Source organism: Myotis lucifugus, unplaced genomic scaffold (genome assembly GCF_000147115.1).
Source record: "Myotis lucifugus unplaced genomic scaffold, Myoluc2.0 scaffold_26, whole genome shotgun sequence".
NCBI lineage: Eukaryota > Metazoa > Chordata > Mammalia > Chiroptera > Vespertilionidae > Myotis > Myotis lucifugus.
Window position 1 is genome coordinate 2,888,918 of NW_005871074.1, and position 12,767 is coordinate 2,901,684.

Here is a 12,767-nt window from a genome sequence, read left to right on the forward strand (position 1 = left end):
TGGGCTCTCTCACTCTTTTGTCATTAAGTCCTTCTCTTTCTCCTCCCTTTAGCACAATCTCTCCTTTGCTATTCAGAATCAGCTCACCACTTTTATGCAGCCATCTAATAGAGAAAATGACATTGTGACACAGATGAACTTACTCTTGGGTTTTTATATATTGCAAAAAACAAACAAACAAAAAACCCCCAACACACTATACACTTCATAACTGTTAGTTTTATACCAGAATTTTAATTAATAGTCACTGTACTGTATATAGTTATGATACATGCTATGTACTGTGTAGGTAATTTATATACAGTATCTCATTTAATCTTCACTGACTGGTAGTATTATTCCTATTTTTCAGATGAGAAAACATTGAGACTCAGAAAGCTTAAGAAACTTGCCTAAGGTTATCCAACTGCTAAATTGTTTTACCCATCCAAACTCGATGTCTGGATTCTAAACCACTATACCATCTCAAACAGTCCTTAAGTTTCTTTTTAGAGGCATTTAAATCCTAACTCTGATTGTATGTACCATGGAAACAATAACAGCTTATAATTAGTCCAAATCTTAATGACTGGCTGTAATGAGCTTCATGTTTATGACTTGATTTCAGGATAATACTAAAACATCACAATAATACTGATTTCATGGTAATAGCTACATGGTACTAATCCATCCTTTAAATGCTACACATTCTTTAAGAAAAGGTATTTTTTTTATTAGTGAAAATCCAGCAAAATTTGAGACTGCCTCCAAATTCTAGATTCTTTCTTTTCTTTAAGTTAAGCATTAAAAAAATAAAATAAAATAAAAAAGAAATTTAAAATAGACATTGTAGATCCATTTAAAAAAAGAAAATTACTACACATTTTAAAACAAAAGAACATCTCATGCTTTACTAATATATTATGTGCTTATTTTTACTGAAGTGCTTTAATGAGCTGTCATTGCCCAAGAGACCCAAAGAAATAAAAGTAGAGAATATTAAAAAAATTAGGGTAATTATACTCATGAAATTTAAGGATAATAAAGATGAAAGATGGGCATATAATAAAATATCAAATAATTTTGGAACTAGGAATTCTGAGCAATTTGAAGTGATGGTCTATATTCCTCACAAATTCCCATGATGTGAGCTGCTATTCACTAAAAATATCAATACTAGTGTAAAATATTTAGTAATAATTATATGGGTAACATGTACATTTGGAAATTGATTAGTGGCATTTGCATGTCTTTTATAATTATAGTAAGTTAAAGGTAATTTTTAAGTCAGTACATTAAAATGAGGACCTGATTAAAAAGTTGTAAATTAACAAAAATGGCATGTATAAGAAAAACATATGTATGAGGACATAAAAGTGACAAACTGTCTTTTAATTTGATCATTAAAATTATTCATGGGAGGATGTTAACACAAAGACACTTTCACAGGGTGTTACAGGTTTTCTGGAATAGGAAAACTGTGGCAAACAAAACCTCTGGAATAGGAGAAAATAATATGAGTATGGGGATAATTAAATTACAGGGCAACACCAATGAGAGGTTTTAACAGAAGATACTGATTTGGTAAGCCTTTCCACAATTTTGTGGGAAATATTCCATAAAAAGAAAAACTAAACCTGTCAATGCACTTTATTTTTATTTTCTAGAGCCTATCCAGATAGTAATTCTGAATTTAATCTGTAGAGGGATGTGTGTATTTGTCTGGGCATGGTTGAAAATATTCAACTAATGTTACAATATAAGAAATCTTTCATTGATATATTTCAGATTTTCTTCTTTAAACTATCCATTTAGCAAGGAAAAAAGGCTTATAAACGAGTTGGTGAGGGGGAGCCTCAGTTTTACCTCATGTTAACCTGTTTCAGGAGATGCTTAGAATCCTATCTAATAAAGGGGGAATATGCAAATTGACCATCACACCATCACAAAGATGGCAGCGCCCATAGCCACAAGATGGTTGCACCCAGTCCCCTCAGCCCTGCCGGAGTCCCCTAGTCCTTTCAGCCCCGCCGGGGGTGGAGGGGGATTGGCGTGGCCGGATCCGCCCTCAGCCCCCCAGCCACCCAGGGTGGGCCTGAGGTGCAGGCAAGCCTTGAATGGCAGCTGCCCAGCCGCCCAGGGTCACCCGAGGCTCAGGTAACCAGGGCCGGCCGAGGCTTGCGCTGCCGAGAGTGGCAGCAGCAGAGGTGTTATGGGGTGTTGTCTTCCCCTGATGGCCGGGTCGCCTCCTACCCCTGTGGGCTCCTGGACTATGAGAGGGGGCAGGCCAGGCTGAGGGACCCCCTCCTCCAGTGCATGAATTTTCATGCAGCGGGCCTCTAGTGTTATATAAGAATACGAGTGACAAGGAGTCAATCTTGTGTTTAGTTGTGAGAAAAAATCCAAAAAAATGTCATCTTTCCATTCTTTAGGAACCTGTAGTATTTAAGGACAGAAAATAGAGAGGCAAATATCAACTTATAAGATACACAAGTAATGTATGTTAGGGTATAAAATTATTTTAGAAAATTAAGTAAGCTTGCTATGAATTTGTCAAATTAACACCCATTAAGTGGAGCACAGGGTGCCAGATGGTGAGTCAAGGTTCAACCACAGACAAAGAGGAATTGAAGTAGAGCAGTTACTCACAGGTTCCTAACATGCCTCAAGGAACCACGTGGGAGCTCAAGGCAGAGGGTAGAGAGGCAGGACCCAGAGCATTGCCTTTATGAGGGTTAATGGGTGGAGTGCTTTGGGATTCCTGGGCTAAGGCCGAATTGGTTAACTCAAATCAAAAGAGCAGGGTTTTGGTAAGTCACATGGGGTCTTTTCTAAGTGGAGAATAAGGGGAAGGCAATGGGAGACAAAGGAGACTGTTGATCACAAGGGGTGTTGGAGAAGTCATACCAGAAACTTCCATTTGCTTGTGAGTCTGAGGGCATGCACTTAAAGAAGAGGACCAGTGTCAGTTTAAGGTCACTGCAGGCTGCTTGGCCAAACAAAATGAACGCTGAGGTAGCAATACAATGGAGTAGCTTAGCTAAACTCTCAACAAAACTTGGTGAAAAAAAGCAGAGAAACAGAAATGAAGTGATCAGAGTGGCAAGATCTGGGTAAAGAATCTATACCACTAAATTAAATTCAGTTATTTAGATAGTGAGCTTTCAGTCAGTTTTTAAAGAAGCCTTGAAAAAAGAAAAGGTCTTATATTGAAAAAGATCTTAACCAACAGCTCTAGAAAAAAAAGTATTAAGTTCGTTATCCAAGTAGCCTATCTAATAAAGAGGGAATATGCTAACTGACCATCACACCCTCACAAGATGACGGCACCCACAGCCAATAAAGAAGAAATATGCTAATTGACTGCCATGCCCTCAAAGATGGAGGCGCCCACAGCCACAAGATGGCGGTGCCCAGTCCCCTCAGCCCCACCGGGGCGGCAGGCACGTGACAAGGCTGGACCTGCCTCCAGGAGGGTCTGACTGCTCCACATGCCTGCTTCCGGAGTCCCCCAGTCCCCTCAGCTCCCCAGGCGCCCAGGGCCGGCCCAAGGCTCAGGTAACCAGGGCTGGCCGAGGCTTGAGCTACTGGCAGTGGCAACAGTAGAGGTATGATGGGGTGTCGCCTTCCCCTGATCGCCGGGTCGCCTCCCACCCCTGAGGACTCCTGGACTGTGAGAGGGGGCAGGTTGTGCTGAGGGACCTGCATCCAGTGCATGAATTTTCATGCACCGGGCCTCTAGTGTACTATACTTTCCAATTATGGAACACTGGCAATGCAAGCACCAGGAACTAACATTCACATTCATGAAATTACCTATATTTCTGGTCTTAGTGAACTAAGGCACAGTGATTCTCAAACTGTGGTCTCTAGACCAGAAGCATCGGTATATGTGGCATGCAAATCTTCTGGCCCCATCCTAGACCTACTGAATCAGAAACTCTAGGAATAGGGCCCAACAATCCATGACCTGACAAGTTCTCCAGGTGATTCTGATGTAAGCTAAGTTTGAGATCTACAGGTAGATAATTCCGAGGAAAGCATCCAATCAGCTACATAAGAACCATTTATTTTTTCCTCCTCTTCTTTTTTATTTTTAATACCAATGATCTCTTTCAACTAGTGTCACTATTAGGAGAAAGAAATAGTCTTAACTGGGAACTTTACTTTCTGGCTTAACACTCCTACTAAGAAAGAATTAAAAAAAAAGAAAAGAAAAGGATGTGGTTTTGCCTTTTGGGGAGGAATGGAGGCAGGCATTGAATTCATTTAACAAGTATTTACCAAGCAGCTACCTTGTTCCAGGCACTCAGCAAGAAGGAAAGACAAGGACGTAGAAAAGCACTGTGAGGCTACCAATAATTTTTATACAGGGTACCAATTTTTATACTGTTATTAGTATTTAACATAATACTAATAACAGTATTTAATGCAATACTAATAACAGAGGTTGCCTATTCCTAGTGTTCACAAAGGCAGTAATATCCAGTTGAGTGGTAAGGTATTTATATTAAAGCAATGGACTAGCAAAGCAAAAAAACATGGTTCATCCCTGGTGATCTAGGGTTAGTGTTTCACAAACTTTAACATGAATAACATATCAAAATCACTGAGAGGGCTTATTAAAACACAGATTACTGGGTTCCACTTCCAGTTTCCAATTCAGTATGACCAAACTGAGGCCAAAGAATTTTTATTTCTATGAATTCCCAGGTGATGCTGATGGTCCAGGGACCACATTTTGAGAACCATCAACCTAGATCAGGGGTCCTCAAACTTTTTAAACAGGGGGCCAGTTCACTGTCCCTCAGACCATTGGAGGGCCGGACTATAGTTTAAAAAAAAACTATGAACAAATTCCTATGCACACTGCACATATCTTATTTTCAAGTAAAAAAACAAAACGGGAACAAATACAATATTTGTATTTGCATGTGGCCCACGGGCCGTAGTTTGAGGACCCCTGATCTAGATCATCAGGCTGAATAAAATTTGGGCACTTCAGAAAGGAAAAAGTCTAAGGATTACCAGCACATTTAAAAAAATTATTTATTTGTTTTAGAGAGAGAGAGAAGGAATAAGGGGGGGGGCAGAGAGAGGGACACTGATTTATTGTTCCACTTATTTATGCATTCATTGGTTGATTCTTGTAAGTGCCCTGACCAGGGATTGAACCTGCAACCTTGGTGTATGCTTTAACCAACCGAGCTACCCAGGCAGGGCTACCAGCACATTTCTTAAGGCTTATTCACTTCGATTTATTGCTGAGATTTAGTCTGTTGCTCTTATGGCAAAGAAAATAGGCAAGAGAGGGATTGTCCTTTAAACCAGCGGTTCTCAACCTGTGGGTCGCAACTCCTTTGGCGGTCGAACGACCCTTTCACAGAGGTCGCCTAAGACCATCCTGCATATCAGATATTTACATTACGATTCATAACAGTAGCAACATTACAGTTATGAAGTAGCAAATAAATTTTTTTGGTTGGGTCACACATGAGGAACTGTATTCAAAGGGCCAGAAGGTTGAGAATCACTGCTTTAAACAGTGTGGTTTAACTCTTTTATCATAATAACCAATGTTCAGTTGTCTGTGTTGGATCTTCCAATATGAGGGGTTTTATAAACTAGAAGCAAAAACTAGTATTCAAAGATTTCCATGATTTTGTGGTGACTCTGAAGTCCTAATTTTGTGTTTAATGTCCTGTTTTGTATGGGTGAATTTCTCTAAAACTTTTGGGCAGCCTCCTTTGAGGCCCAAGGAGGATCTTGTATCTAATTATACACAGTCAAATGAGAGTCAAGTTAAAAGTAATTTACATGCTTTAAAGACTATCCCAAGAGCCTAAGCTATGGGAAAGGGTATTTCCAGTCCCACTGCTTTTCATCAGGGGAATAATTAAAGTGAAGGGCCCCCAAAGGTTAGGAATCCCATGGCTTACCTTTGCAGTCTAGGAGCTTTGGTAAAAATAGATCAGGTTCCACAAAGAGGCCAAGGTCATCCTGGCCACAGAGGAAGGAGAAATAATAGCTCAACTCTTCACTAACTCAATCCTCTAGTCCTAGTCCTTCCTTCAGCCTTAAATGCTCAAATTCTGACTGGCTTGACCAAAATAGAACCACAAAGGAGAAACAATCAAAGGATAATTTGCAACCTATTTCACAACAAGGAAAATAACCTGGGTTACATATAAACCTAAATCCTCTACATATAAATCTTGTTTTATAATACTTACAGATTAACACAATAAGAGGGTAATTGCTACTACTAGTGCGCCCAACTATCAAATATAAAGAATACCTTCCTCTAAGTAACTGTATTGAAAACAGAATGAAAAGCAAATGAAGACAGCAAGAAAGTAAACCCTTTGCCCGCTTAAAGCCAGTTCTTGTCCTCCCTACAGTGATATAAAGAGAGAATGATTGCCTAGGGAAAGTCCTAGAAATTAGCGGTGTTGTTAGAAGGGTGTAATACATGGAAGTTAATTGTGCTAGGGGCTATGAAGAATAGATCAGTCAATCAATATAATCCCAAACTGAGTGCATTCTCAGCTCAGCAGATGGAAATTATATGTAAAAGGAGTTAGGGAATTGTTATGAAAGCACAGGGATAAGATTAGTACCTAATCTATTATAGCTATGAGAGTTTCTGAAAGACATTAGGGAAATACAAAGAAATAATCAGATGATTAAAGATAATGACATACAATTTTCAAGGGACTTAAAAACATAAAACTCTTGGAAGAGTAAAAATAATAAGAGCACCTTCTTTAATCCTTGTAGAAAACATTACCTTCTCCAACAAACAAAATAATCTCTAAAACTTATAACATCTAAAAATCCACACAACTAATTTTTATCAATGTAGGACAAATAACTATACAGGTAATATATGAGGTGTTGCTTGGTAACTTTCTAGCTAGGACTGAACCAACAATGAATCAACCTTTCCTCCTACATTGGATTGTTTTCCAGTTAAAAACCAATAGTAGTCCTCCGATTTCCCTCTAATCTCAATTGTGATTCATTCTTGCTTTTTAAGATATTCCTCTCATTTAAAAATATTAAGCTATCTTTTTGGGTTGGTCCAAAGAATTCAACAGTAATTTCATTTTCTACACATCTTGGTATGGAAAATATAGCTACCGAACACTTCACCTCTTATGGCCTGCTACACCTAAAAGTAGAAAATGAATGGCTGAAGCCAAAAAGATAAAGAAAAAAATTATTTTTTTAAGATAACTAGTTAATACTGGATCATTTATATTGGTAGTGGAGTCATGTCCAGAAAACACGAATACACAATTATAATTCCTAAATAAATTTATCTAATTATACATCTTTTTCATGAAAGAGGAAAAATATTCACTTAAAAATTGAAGTTTTGCATATTTAAATTTGAGAAGGTTAACTAGCAGTTATCCAATTATCTTCATATCAGCAATAAGCTAATAAAGTGCATCCTTACTAATGTTCCTATAAAGGATTGATTTTAATATAATTTGTCTATTTCTAACATCAAATTTAAGATTCTACCTGACTTAAATAACAAACAGTTCTCTCAAAAATTCTGTAGAAGCAGTTTAATCATGCAATGTCTGAAATACCAAAATAAACCTGGTGGGAATTACACCTCACAGATGGACCAGAGACTTAAAGGACTTCAAAGAAACCTGTAGGCAAAATTTGAATATAGAGTCCCAAAGAATAAAAGTAGCTAGAACACTTGTTATATCACTCTAAGCAGAGATATAAACTTGCATCATTTTTCTTTTGTGAGACTATTCTGTTAGACTAAAATTTTAGCCCTTTCTTTTGGACAGTCATATTAAATATAAGGTGACCAAAACAGAATAATTTGCCATTAGATTTTTTTCAGATAACAAATTTGTAGCAAGTAATTTTCCTTAAAAAATTTAACATAAATAGTTCAAATAGATTGTTTTTATAAGAAATTATTTGACTTATTGATGCCATAGGTTAAAGATAAATATTTTTAGGAAGTTTGGTAAAGTTAGATCACCTGGTTCCAAATCTTGTTCTGTCCCTTACTAACTGTGCAACTTTGGACCAGTTATCTTATCTCTCTGTGCTTCATTTTCTTCATATGTAAAAGTGGGAAAATAAACAAATATCTACTTATTGAATTCAGTTAATCGACACTCTCCTGCTGTACTGATGAACTGAGTTAATATACTCAACAAATAGAACAATGATTGACTTACAGTAAAGTGCTATGTAAGTGTTGGCTATTATTAGTGCATGTTTAATCAAATAAGGAGGTATAACTTTTTAAATCTTATAGCTTAATGTTATTAATAATTTAACATTCCTCCATTCTTTAAAAACAAACCTGTGAAGGCCTATTTTCTTTTTAGCTTTCAGAGAAAACAAACATACATACAAGTGTTTGTATTTGTATGGGCAAAATACCCCAGATAGGTAAGTATAAGTTTGCAAAAACAAAAATCTTAGGTTTAACTGATTAAAATGGCTTGACAGACAAAGGCAAACACACAACAATTTTGGGTTTTCTAGAGAGAAAGATGGATTTGTGGAACTTTTCTTTTTTAATTTATTTTTTAGATTTTTCTTTTAGTTGATTTTAGGGAGAAGAAAGGAGAGGGAGAGAGAGACAGGAATATCGATGAGAGAGAAACATTGATCAGCTGCCTCCTGCACATCCCCCACTGAAGATTGAGCCCACAACCTGGGCATGTGCTCTGACTGGGAATTGAACTCAAAACCTCTTGGTGCATGGGATGACGATCAACCAACTGAGCCACACTGGCCAGGCTGTGGAACTTTTCTTTAAAATTTGTTTTTTCACTGAAGCTGCTTCCTATTACTTGGCTAAATATGACTTCATATAAAACACACCACACAGAATGTAAAGGATGTATAAAACTTAAGACTATCATTCCAAGTTCAAAGGGCTTATAGACTTCCCTGACCACCACTACAATATGCAATTCTACTAGCAAATGTTCATATCTCCCTTTACAGATGATAATTGGTTTTATGCTCATAGTCTCTGCTAAGATCCAAGGTCTAGGTAGGGTAGGCATTGGGTGGAGGGAGGCAAAGTGGAGGAGGAAATGAGGGACGATCTGTAATATTGTCAACAATTAAAAAATAAATAAAAAAGCTTATGTGAGCTTGAAACAAGGCTTTACTTGTAAGTCACAAGACAGAACACTTACTTAACAAAAAAAGAGGTCACGGTGGCTTACCTCAACCAGTAGCTCCCTAAGCCAATTGAATCTGGCCACTGAGCCCAGTCTAGGAGGATGTGCTGTGGGTGGCGACACCTTAGGGTGACTTGGTAAAGCCTGGACGAACTTGTTGCAGCCACCAGACTTCAGAAATTAAAAGTTCATTGACATCTACCCTGAAGACTCTCCTTTTCTTCACAGCTTTAAGGATCACTGTACCTCTATTGGGTTATATTTCACCACTAAATCTTATGTTCTTGAAGGCATCTTTGGGATGTCCAATAGGGAAAGCTATTTTTTTAAAATCCTCACCCGAGGATATTTTTCCATTGATTTTTAGAGAGAGTGGAAGAGAGAGGGAAAGACAGAGAGAAATATTGATGTGAGAGAAACACATCGATTGGTTGCCTCCTGCACAAGCCCCAACCAGGGCCTGGGCCGGGGAGGAGCCTGCAACTGAGGTATGTGCCCTTGACGGGAATAGAACCCAGGACACCCTTCGGTCTGAAGGCAACACTCTATCCACTGAGTCAAACTGGCTAGGGCAGGACAGCTATTTTTATGTTGTTATTGTTGTAGTGTGCCATCCACATGGTGCTGGTCCTCTTGTCTATGTGGCCTGGAATGAAGGCTCAGGACAGTAGGTGAAGGCAAACAGGATTAGATTCAACATTACCTTTTGATAGCATTAAATTGAGTTTTTTAAATGCCAAAAAAGGGAGAAGTGTCACAACAAAGTGCAATAAATGTGCACTAAGGGAAGACATTAAGGACTGGCAGTCAAAATCTAGGTTTGAGTGATAACTCTGCCTCTATCTAGCTATTTCTGTTTATAAAATTGAAATGTGCTCCTCTAAAAGCAACCTTTAAAGTTCATTAATGCTAAATTTGCTTCTGGGGAAGGGGTGTCTCACACCATTTAGAGATGAAGCCATATATCTTTTCCTCACTAAAATCCACATATATTTTTTTTGCAAACAATCAGCGGTTTCAAGTAATCATTAAAGTCCATGTATCCCAAGTTAAGAACCTCTAGAAAAAAGTATTACAGTGGTTCATCCTGATTTAATACAAATAATGTTATTCATTCTTCCTTATTCCCCCTCTCTCAATCTCTCTGTCTCTGTCTCTCTCTCTCTACACACACACACACACACACTCTTACTTTACAGCCTTGCTGTTCAATCTGTAACTATACTAGCGCTAACTTTTATATTTATTTTTTAAAAAGTGTGAAAAAAATGAAGTTTTACCTTCACTGGCAAAAGGAAAGTATTTCCCACCCTTGATGCATGTGTGCTCACACAGGTTTTAGATCAAATCAGTGATACTCTTATTGCATTATTGTCCTTAAAACCCTCAAATTGAGTTACAGTGGATTAAACCTTTTAGAAACCTAAAATCAAAATACTTTTTTTTGTATATCCAGGATCCAGTAAGCACTACCAAAGCTATCCAAAACCAAAATTAGGTTCTGATTGGGATTTAATTGTCCACATATATTCACAGCCACACTGGTGCAAGCAGTAGTTGCAGCTTTGCCAGAGTCTCAGCTGTTGTAATTAAAGACAGACTCAGGAGCAGTAATTACAAAGGCTTTGTATTATGTGGATTATACATTTGAAGGATATAGAATTCCTACAAGACTTTAGGGACTATCCTAATAGGCAAAGTTGCTCATTAAAGCAATCATCAAATTTACTCTGAGTTTACAATTTTCTGAACTATGCTCACCTCATTACACAACTGCACCTCACCTTGTAAAATACAGCTATTTCTAAAAAGTTATCTTCCGTCAATCTAATCCTACTACTGGACTAACTTTATAAAACTGAAATTATTACAAAGTATTAACAAATCACTCTAGTGTATCACTTATAAACACATCAAATCAATAAAATACTGTTCTCAAAATGTTTGTTAAATTGAACTGAAAAAAATCTTCCTTTTTGAACATAAAGACAGGTAAAAAAGTGTGAATAAAAAGTAAGACTTAGATGAAAACTAATCCCACTGTGCAGCACATTTAGGATTGGCAGTGTTAACCAGATTCCATCACATCGAATTGGATAACATGTAGGTGCTTCAAAGCCCCTACGTCATCCTTCATGAAAGCAAAGATATTTTGAAATGAGAGAGGAATTGAAATACAGGAAAAGCAGACCAAAGTAATATACTTACCAAAAATCAAAACTGCCAATTTTTCTAAAATTAATCTTCAGGTATTGTAAAAATAGTGGTTGTTTCCCCTAATTTAAAAAGTTTGCAATCCAGATATTGTATGCCATCCTTAGAATAGTAAAAGATAACTTTATAATTTAAAAGTATCCAAGTACAATAGTTAATGTACTGAGAGAAAAAGTGATCTCAGGTCATTTGTGATTAAGTTAAATACTATAATGATACTAGAGGCCAGATGCATGAAATTTGTGCAAGGGGCTCAGCCCTCGCAGCCCCGGCTTCTTCCAGAGGCTGTCTGGTCTAATTAGCATATTATGCTTTTATTATTATAGATTTTATTAATAAAAGTACTATAATTATATTTACTGGTTATATAAAACATTTTTAATGTAGATATGTTTAACATATTAGTTTCAGATGTACAACATAATGATTCTATATGTAATATTGTGAAATGATAAAATTTTAAGGTGTTAAACTATAAAAATAAAATATGGCTGACATATATACTAAAATTGAAATTATCACTAGCCACTAGAGTTAAAATTTCAGAGAATGTAACTAAGAGTTATGCTATTTTCCCTATCAGTTCACAACTAAACACTACAACTAAACTCTACACATAATTAAGTCATATGAATTTTTAAATAAAATTTTTAAAAGAAAAATGTGCATTGGTATTCAAAATGCTTAGGCATTCTCTCAAAAATGTTGACATCTTTCTGAATAAGGACATTTAGAAATTTTAAATATCAGGGCAATAAGGTAAAGACATTCTTTAAAAATGAGAAGCTTTGAAGAAAGTGAGTCATGACAGAGCATTGAAAATATCCCTAAACACTGGTTTTACTCCTTCAGTCCCTTGGTCTCAAATACCCTCCTTCCCAATCAGCATTTACATATTTTGAGAGAAGCCTAAAATCTTTTAAGAATAGGTATTAAGAAATAAAAATAACCAATTTCTTGCCCTAACTAGTTTGGCTCAGTGGATAGAGCATCGGCCTGCAGACTCAAGGGTCCCGGGTTCGATTCCGGTCAAGGGCATGTACCTTGGTTGCGGGCACATCCCCAGTAGGGGGTGTGCAGGAGGCAGCTGATCGATGTTTCTCTCTCTCATAGATGTTTCTGGCTCTCTATTCCTCTCCCTTCCTCTCTGTAAAAAAATCAATAAAATATATTTTTAAAAATAACCAATTTCTAGATGTGAACTCAATCACACTTCCCTTAAAAGTTGCATCACTTCTATTCCCTCTATAGCTAACACACGACAGTGAAAAAGGAAATTCAAAACTTAAGTAAATTATAATTGTGTGTTCCTTTGACTTGATACTTGGAAATAGTCCCACATTCATCTCCAATCCCCAAAAAGCAAACAATGCACTTGCGGTGTTGGAG